Genomic DNA, 5976 nt, shown 5'->3' on the forward strand with positions numbered 1-5976 from the left:
TTTTAGACAGAGTCTCACTCTGTCAACCTAGCTGCAGTGCAGTGGTAGGATCTCAGTTCACTGCAACCTCTGCCTCCCGGGTTCAAGCGATTCTCCTGCCTCAGCCTCCCGAGTAGCTGGGACTATAGGTGCATGCCACCATGCCCGGCTAATTTTTGTATTTTCAGTAGAGACAGGGTTTTGTCATACTGTCCAGGCTGGTCTTGAACTCCTGACCTCATGATCTGCCCACTTCAGCCTCCCAAAGTGCTGGGATTACAAGCGTGAGTCACCACACCCGGCCTGCATGGAACTTTCAGTACTGTTCCACTGACCAGCCATACTCCCATCTCTCTTCCTCTCCTTCGGCCTTGCTTTTCCCTGAGATCACAAAAATATTGACATTAGGCCACTTAATAACTCTACGATGACCTCTGAGTGTTCAAGTGAAAGGAAGAGTCACACATCTCTCACTCTATTTATTTTTGGAGATGGAGTCTTGCTCTGTCGCCCAGGCTGGAGCACAGTGGCGTGATCTTGGCTCACTGCATCCTCCACCTCCTGGGTTCAAGTGATTCTCCTGCCTTAGCCTCCTGAGTAGCCAGGACTACAGGTGCGCACCACCACGCCTGGCTCATTTTTTGTATTTTTGGTAGAGATGGGGTTTCATCATGTTGGCCAGGTTGGTCTCCAACTCTTGACCTCGTGATCTGCCCACCCCAGCCTCCCAAAGTGCTGAGATTACAGGCATGAGCCACCACTCAGCCCATCTCTCACTTTAAATCAAAAGGTAGAAATGATTAAGCTTAGTGAGAGAGGCATGTCAAAACCTGAGACAGGCCAAAAGCTAGGTTTCCTGTGCCAAATGTTTAACCAAATTGTCAATTCAAAGGAAAAGTTCTTGAAGGAAATTTAAATTGCTACTCCAGTGAACACATGAATGATAAAAAATGAAACAGTCTTTTTGCTGACATGAGGAAAGTTTGAGTGGTGTGGATAGAAGACCAAACCAGCTACAACATTCCTTTAAACTAAAGCCTAATCCAGATCAAGGCCCAAACTCTCTTCAGTTCTGTGAAAGCTGAGAGATGTGAAGAAGTGCAGAAGAAATGTTGGAAACTAACAAAGGTTGGTTCATGACGTTCAAGGAGAAAAGCCATCTCCATAACATAAAAGTGCAAGGTGAAGCTTTACGTGCTAATGGAGAAACTGCAGCATGCTATCCAGAAGATCTCGCTAAGATCATTGATGAAAGTGGCTACAATAAGAATAGATTTTCAATGTAGACAAAACAGCCTGCTACTGGGGAAAGATGCCATCTAAGACGTTCATAGCTAGAGAGGAGAAGTCAATGTCTGGCTTCAAACCTTTAAAGGGCAGGCTGGTTTTCTTGTTAGGGACGAATGCAGTTGGTGAAGCTAGTTCTCATTTACCATCTGAAAATCCTGAGGACCTTAAGAATTATGTTTATTCTGCCTGTGCTCTATCAATTGAACAACAAAGACTGGATGACAACCTATTTGTTTACAGCATGGTCTTCTGAATATTTTAAGCCCACTGTTGAGACCTACTGCTCAGAAAAAAAAAAAAGATTCCTTTCCAAATATTACAGTTTATTACAATGCACCTGGACAACCAAGAACTCTGATGGAGATATACAAGGAAGTTAATGTTTTCATGCCTGCTGACACAACATTTATTCTGCAGCCCACGGATCAAGAGTAATTTCATCTTTATTTTCTTTTTTTGAGATGGGCTGTCACTCCCCCAGACTAGACTGCAGTGGTACGATCATAATTCATTGAAGCTTAGCTCCTGGGCTCAAGTAATCCTCCTGCCTTGGCCTCCCAAGTAGCTGAGACTACAATATGTGCCACCACACCTGCCCAATTTTTAAAATTTTTCTGTAGGCTGGGTACGGTGGCTCACGCCTGTAATACCAGCACTTTGGGAGGCTAAGGCAGGCAGATCACGAGGTCAGGAGATCAAGACCATCCTGGCTAACACGGTGAAACCCTGTCTTTACTAAAACTACAAAAAATTAGCCAGGCGTGGTGCCACGAGCCTGTAGTCCCAGCTACTCTGGAGGCTGAGGCAGGATAATTGCTTGAGCCCGGGAGGTGGAGATTGCTGTGAGCCAAGATATTGCCACTGCACTCCAGCCTGGCAACAGAGCAAGACTGTCTCAAAAAATTTTTTTTTTCTGTAGCGATGGGGTCTTGATATGTTGCCCAAGCTGGTCTTGAACTCCTGGGCTCAAGTGATCCTCCCGCCTCAGCCTCCAAAAGTGCCGGGATTACAGGCATGAGATACTGTTCCCAGCCAAAAGTGTTTTGTTTTGCTTTTGCTTTTGTTTTTGTTTTTTGAGACAGTCTTACTGTGTTGCCCAGGCTGGAGTGCAGTGGCGTGATCTCAGCTCACTGTAACCTCCATCTCCTGGGTTCAAGTGATTCTCCTGCCTCAGTGTCCTGAGTAGCTGGGAGTACAGGAGCATGCCACCACACCCAGCTAATTTTTCTGTTTCTGTGGAGATGGGTTTCGCCATGTTGGCCAGGCTTTTCTGGAACTCCTGACCTCAAGTGATCTGGGTGCCTCAGCCTCCCAAAGTGCTGGAATGACAGGTATAAGCCATGGCATCCAATCATTTTGTTTCTGAGACAGGGTCTTGCTCTGTCACTCTGGCTGAAGTACAAGTGGCACAATCACGACTCACTGCAGCCTCAGCCTCCCAGGCTCAAGTGAGCCTCCCAGGCTCAAGTGAACCTCCCACCTCAGGCTCCCAAGTAGCTGGGACTACAGGTGTGCACCACCATGCCCAGGTAATTTTTAAACTTTTTTTGTAGAAATGGGGTCTTCCCTGTGTTAACTCCTGGGCTCACAGAGCAGTCCTCCCACCTTGGTCTCCCAGATTGCTGGGATTACAGACATGAGCCACTTGCCCAGCCCAAAAGTGTTTTTTTGAGATGGAATCTACTCTTGGTAAAGATGCTGTGAATGTTGTTGAAATGACAGCAGGATTTCGAATATTACATAAACTTAGTTAATGAAGCAGCAGCAGGATTTGAGAAGATTTTGAAAGTTCTACTATGGCCAAAATGCTAATCACCCTGTATAACATGCTATGAAGAAATCTTCTGTGAAAGGAAGAGTCAACTGATTTGGCAAACTTCATTGTTATCTTATTTTAAGAAATTGTCACTGCCACCCCAACCCTCTGCAGCCACGATCCTTATCAGCATTACCTTTATCTGATATAATACTTTTCCACACTTAATAGACTACAGTATAGTGTAAATATAGGTTTTATATTCACCAGGAAATCAAAACATTTGTGTGACTCATTTTATTGGGACATTCACTTTATTGTAGGAGTCTAGAATCAAAACTGCAATATCTGTGAGGATACTGTATATACCTAAGGTACATTATTCACAGTAGCCAAGATTTCGAATTTGAAAGCAACCTAAGTGTCTACTGGTGGATAAATGGATATATATACACACAAACACACACACACACACACACACACACACACACACACGCACACACAGTGGAACATTATTCAGCCTTAAAAAGGAAATCTATGTGCCAGGTGCAGTGGCTTACCCCTGTAATCTGAGCACTTTGGGAGGCCAAGGTGGGTGGATTGCTTGAGCCCAGGTGTTTGAGACCAGCCTGGGTAACATAGTGAGACCCCGTGTGTACAAAAAAAATTGTTTTATAAAATAAGCCACATGTGGTGGCACACACCTGTAGTCCTAGCTACTTGGGAGGCTGAGGCGGGAGGACGACTTTATTCCAGGAGGTCAGGAGTGCAGTGAGCTATGGTTGTACCACTACACTCCAGCCTGGGTGACAGAACAAGACTCTGTCTCAAAAAAAAAAAAAAGAAAAGAAAAAGATTCTACCATTTTCAACAACATGAATGAACCTGTTGGACATTGTGCTAAGTGAAGTAAGCTAGATATAGAAAAAATACTTCATGATCCCACTTATATACAAAATCTAAAAAAGTCAAATACATGAAAACAGAGTAGGGCGGGCACGGTGGCCCACGCCTGTAATCCCAGCACTTTGGGAGGTCGAGGTGAGTGCATCACTCAAGGTCAGGAGTTCGAGACCAGCCTGGGCAACATGGTGAAACCCCATCTCTACTAAAAATACAAAAGTTAGCTGGGCATGGTGGTGCATGCCTGTAATCCCAGCTACTTGGGAGGCTGAGGCAAGAGAATTGCTTGAACCTGGGAGGTGGAGGTTGCAGTGAACTGAGATTGCACCACTGCATTCCAGCCTGGGCAACAGAGCAAGACTCCGTCGCTGCCACAAAAATGACAAAAAACAGAGTAGAATGGTGTTGGGGGCAGGTGCGGGGGAGGAAATGGGGAAATGTAGGTGAGAGGGTTTAAAGTTGCAATTATATAGGATGACTTAAGTCTAGAGAGCTGATGTACAGTATGATGATTATACTTAATGTTATAGTACTGGAAATTTGATAAGAGTAGATTTCAGGTATTCTTACTACAGGAAAAATATTTAAGGTAACTGTGAGGAGATGGATATGTTAATTTGCTTGACTATATTAATCATTTCACTGTGTATATGTATATCAGAACATCATGTTGTATATCTTAAGTGTTGTACACACTGTGGCCAGGAAGATGAACTAGACTGTTCAGGTTGGATTCTCATGTGCTGTCCTGGAGTTGGGATCAGTTCTACCAAAATCTCAAGGATTAAGTGTGAAGGAAGAGTAGGACTCTGCAAGGAATATTTAGGATACTATCACAAGAAGATCAGAGGTGACCAGACACAGTGGCTCATGCCTGTAATCGCAGCACTTTGGGAGGCCGAGGTGGGAGGATTATTTGAGACCAGGAGTTCAACACCAGCCTGGGCAACATAGTGAGACCCTGTCTCTGGAAAACAATAAAAGAAAAAATAATTATAAGCCAAGTGTGGTGGCACATACCTGTAGTCCCAGCTACCTCGATAGGCTCAGGCAGAAGGATCACTTGAGTCCAGGAGTTCAGGGCTACAGTGAACTATGATTGTACCACTGTACTCCAGCCTGGGCAGAGTACAGAGTCAGACCCTACCTCAAAAAAACAAACAAAAAAAAAAAAACAAAAAAACGAGAGGATGGATGCTTGGCTTAAAAATAATAGTTAAATCAGAGTAGAGAATCAGAGAGGTACTGGGTGTGGTGGCTCACGCATGTAATCCCAGCATTTTGGGAGGCCAAGGCGGGTGGGATCACGAGGTCAGGAGATCCAGACCATCCTGGCCAACACGGCGAAACCCCATCTCTACTAAAAAAAAAAAAAAAAAACAAATTAGCCAGGTGTGGTGGCGGGCACCTGTAGTCCCAGCTACTCGGGAGGCTGAGGCAGGAGAATGGCATGAACCCAGAAGGCGGAGCTTGTAGTGAGCCGAGATCGCGCCACTGCACTCCAGCCTGGGCGACAGATCGAGACTCCTTCTCAAAAAAAAAAAAAAAGAATCAGGTAATTAGAATAGTTATAAAAATGGCTAACACCATTCAAGTGCGGGTCCTATGCCAGCCCTTCTATACTAAGCACTTTTCCTGGGTTATTTCACCATTATCATCACATTTCACACATCAGAAAATAGGACCGGCTTGTAGGGTATGCTGGGCAGGCAGTAGGAGATAGGATGGAAGGTGCACTGGAGGTATGTTGTTACATCTCTCAACTTCCTATGAGCTGTACAAACTCCAGAAACATTATTGAATCTCATTCTCCTCAAATGCCAAGAAGATAATCATAGAGTCTGTCTCAAATATGCTAGTCAAAGCAGATGCTGTCAGGAGTATCTCTGTGAGTAACTGCTGTCGTCATCAAGTGATCGCGCTGGCAAGAGAATGCTTGGGGGTGGTATAAAGACCTTCTTATCTTTGGCTGGGCGCGGTGGCTCACGCCTGTAATCCCAGCACTTCGGGAGGCCGAGGTGGGCGGATCACCTGAGGTCGGGAGTTTG

Source organism: Colobus angolensis, unplaced genomic scaffold (assembly GCF_000951035.1).
Source record: "Colobus angolensis palliatus isolate OR3802 unplaced genomic scaffold, Cang.pa_1.0 Scaffold303, whole genome shotgun sequence".
NCBI lineage: Eukaryota > Metazoa > Chordata > Mammalia > Primates > Cercopithecidae > Colobus > Colobus angolensis.